The sequence below is a fragment of the Chiloscyllium punctatum genome, chromosome 33 (assembly GCF_047496795.1).
Source record: "Chiloscyllium punctatum isolate Juve2018m chromosome 33, sChiPun1.3, whole genome shotgun sequence".
In the NCBI taxonomy this organism is placed as follows: Eukaryota; Metazoa; Chordata; class Chondrichthyes; order Orectolobiformes; family Hemiscylliidae; genus Chiloscyllium; species Chiloscyllium punctatum.
The window spans coordinates 3,754,256-3,762,713 of record NC_092771.1 but is presented as its reverse complement, the minus strand read 5'-3'; positions in this window follow the sequence as shown (position 1 = coordinate 3,762,713).

The following is an 8,458-nucleotide window of genomic DNA, read 5'->3' as shown; positions in this document are numbered from 1 at the left end:
TCGTCCCAAAAACACAGTGACTTTATGAGTAGTTCAGAGACTAGGAATACTGCAGCAAGTAACTTGTCTCCTGACTCCCCAGAGCCTGTCCACCATCTCAAAGGCACAGGTCTGGACTTGCCTGGATGGGTGCAGCTCCAAAAGCACTGAACTACCTTGACACCATTCAGGTCAAACCGGCCTGATGGATTGGCACCACATCCACATGGATCCACTGTCTCCACCACTGACACCCGTAGCAGCAGCGTGTATTATCCACAAGATGCACTGCAGAAATTCACCAAAGATCCTGAGACAGCACGCTCCAAACTCATGATCACTTCCAGCTAGAAGGACAAGGCAACAGATGCATGGGAACACACTGCCTGCACCCCTCACCATCCCATGACTTGGAAATATATCACTGTTCCTTCATTGTCATTGGGTCAAAATCGTGGAATTCCATCCTCAGGACATTGGGGGTCAACTTACAGCATGTGAACTGCAGCAGTCCAAAAAGGCAGCTAAGGATGGAAAGTAAAAACACTGGTTAGCCAGCAATGTCCATGACCCATAAGTGAATAAAAAAAAAGTGTTCAATAGAGTGCTGTGCCTCTTATTTAACATTCCTTCCACCCTCCCTTTGTGGGAGAAATTATTGATCTTGGGAGCATTTTTATTCACTTCAATGAAAAAAGGTTACATCTTTGCAGCATGGAGACTTCTGAGTTGATGTATCTTGCTTTTAAGGTGCCCTATTCCTAGTCTCCAAACTAAAGAGCAATTTGCTTAGCCACTCAGTTTCCACTGGCACTGGTTGCTTTGTATGTTAAAATTATGGTGATTTGTTGTCTAATCAATTGTATGCTTTTCTGCAGGGGATGGGAAAGGAGAAGGTATTAGAGTCTTTGGCATGTAAGTGTCTCCAGGTTGACATCTCTGCTGGAAATTTGGAACCAGGTAGAAGTGCCATGGCTTTGTTAGTCTGTTTCTGGCTGCAACCTTGGCTGGCTGTTCTTGAGTTCTAATGCTTTATCTATTTAACCTACAAGTGTTATGAAAACAGTTCTGTTTTGGGACTGCACCTCTGACTCTTGTCATCCTGTGCTCTGGGTTTCTGGATTAAATTGATAGTGTATGGTACCTTGTAGTGTGGGGGACATTGTAACTGCATGTAGGAAATTATATCATGGACAGTTTTCATGAGTCTCTGGCAACTTGCTGACAAATTCTATGAAACTTGTAAAAGAGAAATGCAACAAAAATGTGTACAGATTGTCTACTGCTTTCAGTACAACAGTAATTATTGTATGGTGCTCCTAGACCGTGCTTTCCCTGAAAAGTGGACTTGGTGAACAAAGCTGATACATGAACCTGTGTCTAATTTAGTACACCATCCTAATTGATATTCCCACTTAAAATGTTTGTTAGTCCCCACGATTTCAGGTTTTAAAATGTGGATGTATGTGGAGGGGGCATTACTTCAGAACTCAAGCATTCAGTCAGATCAGTCAATTTACCAAAATTGATGAGTGTTTGTAGAAAAAAAAGCCTTGGCAAAATATGTGGATTAATTAAAGACAATGCAGAATTGTTAAAAGCCACTGGTTTTTACTTGCCCTCATTAAAATAGAAGTTCATGTGATGTACATGAACTTGCCAAAAGGTATTTATTAAAATTGAAGCTTATGGAACAAAGAGGACAATAACAGCATGAGTGTTTTTGGCTGAGTGATAGGAGTCTGGTGATGATCTGTGTGATTTTTAATATATGAACATACATCCCTGAATGAGGAGCAGGAGTAGGCCCCTTGAGCCTGCTGTGGCCATGAAATAATGTTAAATCTGCATTCCTGCTACCCCTGATAACCTTTCATTCTCTTAGATGATGGTGGTCGATGTCATGGAGGACCTCCAGCAGATGAAGGGCCAGCAAGCCTTGCTCTTTGCCTTGGATGCCTCCAAGATAATCTTCCGGTCCAGGGTCTGCTCCATGGAGCAGGACGAGACGTGCTCACGTTTCTTCTTCCAGAAGGTGCACAAAGAGAGCTCCATGCTCAGCAGCCTGAAGGAAGAAGATGGCTCGGTTATGCCATCTCAGGCTGACATCATGAGGATCAACAAATCCTTCTATGCCAATCTGTATGACACAAAGCCAACTGACAGCGCGGCCTCACAGTCATTCCTGTCCTCTATCACGGAGGTCTTAGATGACAGGACATGGGAGAGGCTAGACCAGCCACTATCTCTGGATGAGCTGACCAAGGCCCTCGAGTCCTTCAAAAAGAATAAAACTCCCAGAAGCGACAACTTACTGGTCGAGTTCTATTCTGCTCTGTGGGACTTGATTGGCCAGGACCAGGGGGAGGTGTATGTCAGTATGCTTCTGGCAGGTACTATGAGTGAATCCATGAGGAAAGGCATCATCACCCTCATCTACAAGCGTAAGGGGGTAAGGGGGGAAATCAGAATTGGAGACCAATCTCACTGTTAAATGTGGATTACAAATTCTTGTCAAAGGTCATCGCCAACCGAGTCAGGTCTGCTCTGGGGTCGGTGATCCACCCTGACCAAACCTGTGTTGTACTGGGCAGGAAGATCACTGAGAGTCTCGCACTCCTCAGGGATACGAACGCCTCTGTGCAGGACAGAGGGTTAGACACCTGCCAAATCAGCCTGGACCAGGAGAAAGCCTTTGACAGGATATCACACACATATATGAGGGATGTTCTCTCCAAAATGAGCACTGGGGAGGGAATCTGCAACTGGATCAGATTGCTCTACACCAATATTGTCAGTGCAGTCTCAATCAATGGGTGGGAATCAGATAGCTTCCCAGTCAAATCTGGAGTCAGGCAGGGCTGCCCTCTCTCTCCTGCCTTGTTTGTGTGTTGCATAGAGCCATTTGCCGAGTCCATCAGGAAGGATGTGAGCCTGGGCGGGGTGACTATTCCTGGCAGCGGGGCATACAGGTTAAGGTCTCCCTGTACATGGATGATGTTGCCGTTTTCTGCTCGGATCTGCTGTCCGTGCACAGACTCATGTGTATCTGTGACCAGTTCGAACGGGCCTCGAGGGCCAAGGTAAACCGAAGCAAGAGCAAGGCCATGCTCTTCGGGAACTGGGCCGACCAATCCTCTATCCCCTTCAGTGTCAAGACTGACCACCTGAGGGTGCTGGGTATTTGGTTCGGGGGTGCTGGGGCATGCGCCAAGTCTTGGGAGGGGTGTATCAGTAAAGTGAGGCAGAAACTGGGCAGATGGGACCAACGGTCGCTCTCCATCACTTAAAAACCTGAGGTCATCAGGTGTGAAGTACTGCCATTGGGGACGGCCTAGCAGGGGTAAACTGCAGTGACTGGGTCTCTGGCACGAGGTCCGGCTCTGAGGCCCAGAAGGGAAAGGGGGAAGAGGTGGAGAGCGCTAGTTATAGGAGACTCTATAGTTAGAGGGACACCCTGGTGTTACTGTGGACATGGGCGAGACTTTTAGGTGGTTTGTTGCCTCCCGGGTGCCAGGGTCTGAGACGTCTCGGACCGTGCCTTCAGAACCCTCAAGGGGGAGGGTGTGCAGCCAGAAGTCGTGGTGCACATTGGCATCACATAGGTAGGAAGAGGGGTGGGGAGGTCATTCAGGAGCTCAGGGAGTTAGGCTGGAAGCTAAAAGCTAGGACGGACAGAGTCGTCATCTCTGGGTTGTTGCCGGTGCCACGTGACAGTGAGGCAAGGAATAGGGAGAGAGTGCAGTTGAACACGTGGCTGCAAGGATGGTGTAGGAGGGAGGGCTTCAGATATTTGGACAATTGGACTGCATTCTGGGGAAGGTGGGACCTGTACAAGCAGGACGGGTTGCACCTGAACCAGAAGGGCACCAATATCGTGGGAGGTAGGTTTGCTAGCACTCTTCGGGGGGGGGGGGGGGTTAAACTAATTTGGCAGGGGGATGGGATCCGGACTTGTAGTCCAGCAAGTAGGTTAGCTGTTTTTCAAGATGTCCAAGAACATAGGGAGGCTGTGGAGAAGGTAGCACGGACAGGGAATACTTTCGGACACAGAGATGGGCTCAAGTGTGTATACTTCAACGCAAGGAGTATCAGAAATAAGGTGAGTGAACTTAAGGCGTGGATCGGCACTTGGGACTACGATGTTGTGGCCATCACGGAAACGTGGATAGAAGAGGGACAGGAATGGTTGTTGGAGGTTCCTGGTTACAGATGTTTCAGTAAGATTAGGGAGGGTGTTAAAAAAGGAGGGGGGTGGTGTTGCTAATCAGAAATGTTATAACGGCTGCAGAAAGGCAGTTCGAGGGGGATCTGCCTTTAGAGGTAGTATGGGCTGAAGTCAGAAATAGGAAAGGAGCAGTCACCTTGTTGGGTATTTACTATAGGCCCCCCAATAGCAGCAGAGATGTGGAGAAACAGATTGGGAAACAGATTTTGGAAAGGTGCAGAAGCCACAGGGTAGTAGTCATGGGCGATTTCAACTTCCCAAATATTGATTGGAAGCTTTTTAGATCAAGTAGATTGGACGGGGCGGTGTTTGTGCAGTGGGTCCAGGAAGCTTTTCTAACTCAGTATGTAGATTGTCCGACCAGAGGGGAGGCCATTTTGGATTTGGTACTTGGTAATGAACCGGGACAAGTGATGGGCTTGTGCGTGGGTGAGCATTTTGGTGATGGTGACCACAATTCTGTGACTTTCACCTTGGTTATGGAGAGATAGGTGCGTGCAACAGGGCAAGTTTTACAGTTGGGAGAAGGGTAAATACGATGCTGCAAGACAGGATCTGAGGAGCATAAATTGGGAGCATAGGCTGTCAGGGAAGGATGTTGTTGAAATGTGGAACTTTTTCAAGGAACAGATACGACGTGTGCTTGATATGTATATACCTGTCAGGCATGAAAGAGATGGCCATGTGAGCGAACATTGGTTGACGAGGGAAGTTGAATGTCTTATAAGGAGGACGAAGGAGACTTACATAAGGTTGAGGAAACAAGGTTCAGACAGAGCGTTGGAGGGATACAGGCTAGCCAAGAGGGAGCTGAAGAAAGGGATTAGGAGAGCTAAGAGAGGGCATGAAAAATCTTTGGCGGGTAGGATCAAGGATAACCCCAAGGCCTTTTTGCGTATGTGAGAAACATGAGAATGACGAGTACGAGGGTAGGTCCAAACAAGGACAGTAGTGCGAGACTGTGTATTGAGTCGAAAGAGATAGGAGAGGTCTTGAACGAGTACATTTCTTCAGTATTTACAAATGAGAGGGACCGTATTGTTGAAGAGGAGAGTATGAAACGGACTGGTAAGCTCGAGGAGATACTTGTCAGGAAGGAAGATGTGTTGGGCATTTTGAAAAACTTGAGGATAGACAAGTCCCCCGGGCCTGATGGAATATATCCTAGGGTTATGTGGGAAGCAAGAGAGGAAATTGCAGAACCGTTGGCATTGATCTTTTCGTCTTCACTGTCAATGGAGGTGTTGCCAGGGGACTGGAGAGTGGCAGACTGTTGTGCCCCTGTTCAAAAAAGGGAATAGGGATAACCCCGGGAATTACAGGCCAGTTAGTCTTACTTCGATGGTAGGCAAAGTAATGGAAAGGGTACTGAGGGATAGGATTTATGAGTATCTGGAAAGACACTGCTTGATTAGGGACAGCCAGCACGGATTTGTGAAGGGTAGGTCTTTTATCTTAGCCTGCTGGACACACTTTCCTCATTCCTGAAGAAGGGCTGATGCCCGAAACGTCGATTCTTCTGTTTCTTGGATGCTGCCTGACCTGCTGCGCTTTTCCAGCAACACATTTTCAGCTCTGATCTCCAGCATCTGCAGTCCTCACTTTCTCCTCAAAGGGTAGGTCTTGTCTTACAAGTCTTATTGAATTCTTTGAGGAGGTGACCAAGCATGTGGATGAGGGTAGAGCAGTGGATATAGTGTACATGGATTTTAGTAAGGCATTTGATAAGGTTCCACATGGTCGGTTTATGCGGAAGGTCAGGAGGCATGGGATAGAGGGAAGTTTGGCCAGTTGGATAGAGAACTGGCTAACTGGTCGAAGTCAGAGAGTGGCGGTAGATGGTAACTATTCAGCCCGGAGCTCAGTTACAAGTGGAGTTCCGCAGGGATCAGTTCTGGGTCCTCTGCTGTTTGTAATTTTTATTAATGACTTGGAAGGAGTCGTCGAAGGGTGGGTCAGTAAATTTGCAGACGATACGAAGATTGGTGGAGTTGTGGATAGTGAGGAGGGCTGTTGTCGGCTGCAAAGGGACTTAGATATGATGCAGAGCTGGGCTGAGGAGTGGCAGATGGAGTTCAACCCTGTCAAGTGTGAGGTTGTCCATTTTGGAAGGACAAATAAGAATGCGGAAAACAGGGTTAATGGCAGGGTTCTTAGCAAGTTGGAGGAGCAGACGGATCTTGAGGTCTTTGTTCATAGATCTTTGAACGTTGCCACTCAGGTGGATAGAGCTTGTAAGAAGGCCTATGGTGTATTAGTGTTCATTAGCAGAGGGATTGAATTCAAGAGCCGTGAGGTGATGTTGCAGCTGTACAGGACCTTGGTAAGGACACATTTGGAGTACTGTGTGTAGTTCTGGTCGCCTCACTTTAGGAAAGATCTGGAAGCTTTGGAGAGGGTGCAGAGGAGATTTACCAGGGTGTTGCCTGGAATGGAGAATAAGTCGTACGAGGATAGGTTGAGAGTGCTGGGCCTTTTCTCATTGGAATGGCGAAGGGTGCGGGGTGACTTGATAGAGGTTTATAAGATGATCAGGGGAATAGATAGAGCAGACAGTCAGAGACTTTTTCCCCGGGTACAACAGAGTGTTACAAGAGGACATAAATTTAAGGTGAAGGGTGGAAGGTATAGGGGGGATGTCAGGGGTAGGTTCTTCACCCAGAGAGTGGTCGGGGCATGGAATGCGCTGCCTGTGGGAATGGCAGAGTCAGAATCATTGGTGACCTTTAAGTGGCAATTGGATAGGTACAGGGATGGGTGCTTAAGCTAGGACAAATGTTCGGCACAACATCGTGGGCCGAAGGCCTGTTCTGTGCTGTATTCTTCTATGTTCTAGGTCTGGCCTATTCCTAGAACCTGTGCCACCGCAGTCACCCGTGCCATCTTCCACTTTATATGGAGATCAAAGATGGACCGGGTCTGTAGGGACACCATGTATAAAGATCTGGGCCACGGGGGAAAAAACATACCCAATGCCACCCTCACCCTGATGGCCACCTTTGTGTGTGGCTGTGTGGATCCCCGGTACGCAAACATCAAGTGTCACTATGTACTGAGGTCCTACCTGTTCCTGGTGTTGCGAAGGATGGGCCTGGCCTCGTTGCCTTGGAACGCTCTGAGACGTTGGACCGTTCCGTATCACCTGTCCTTCGTGGAGAAGTTTATGAAAAAAACACCTTTGACCACAAGTCCATCAGGAAGTGGTCAGCACATAGTGTCCTTGAGACCCTTTGGGAAAAGGAGAGGGCGGATCCTATCGAGCGGTTCCCTGAGCAGACTGTCAAAGTTATTTGGCAGAATGCCTCACCGCCAGAACTTTCCAACAAGCACCAAGACATGGCTTGGCTGGTGGTGAGAAGGGCTCTGCCTGTGAGATCCTTTATGTACGCCCGGACTCTCAGCCGCACTGCACGCTGCCTTTGAAGCAGCTGCAGAGGGGACGAGACTGTCACACACCACCTTCTGGAATGTGCCTATGCAAAGGAGGTCTGGAGAGGAATGCAGTGGCATTTGTCAAGGTACATCCCAAGCAACACCGTGATGCGGTATTCCATGCTCTACGGTCTGTTTCCCGGGACGCACACAGAGACAAACATCAACTGTGCCTGGAGGATCATCAACTCGGTCAAAGACACTCTTTGGTCGGTCTGAAACCTGTTGATCTTCCAGCTGAAGGAGTTGACCCCGACTGAGTGTTGCAGACTGGCACATTCCAAGGTCCAGGACTACATGTTGAGGGATGTGCTGAAGCTTGGGCAGCTGCCGCCAAGGCATGGTGGGGAAAGACCACTGTGTAACATCTGCCTGCCCAAGAACAGGGGGCCCACTCAGTAATCAGGCTCCGCTGACACCTCAGCTAAATATCTGAATGGTCAATGTACAGACCTGTATATACGATTAAGTCCGATCTCTATATGTAAAGAAAAGGAATGTATACGTATGAATAGCATCACCAATTGTATAGACATCAAAATAATTTTATGAATAAAGTATACTTTTGAAATAAAAAAAATTCTCTTGCTTAACGAGAATCTATCTGTCTCTACCTATATATACTTACAGATTCTGCTTACCCTTAATGCTCAAAAGCAAAATACTGCCAAGGCTGGAGAAACTCAGCCATTCTTGCAGTCACATTCAGAAGGTTACACGACAGACAGCACTGTTGCCTCACAGCATGAGGGACTTGAGTTCAATTCCACCCTCAGGTGACTGTGTGGAGTTTGTACATTCTCCCTGTGTCCATATGGG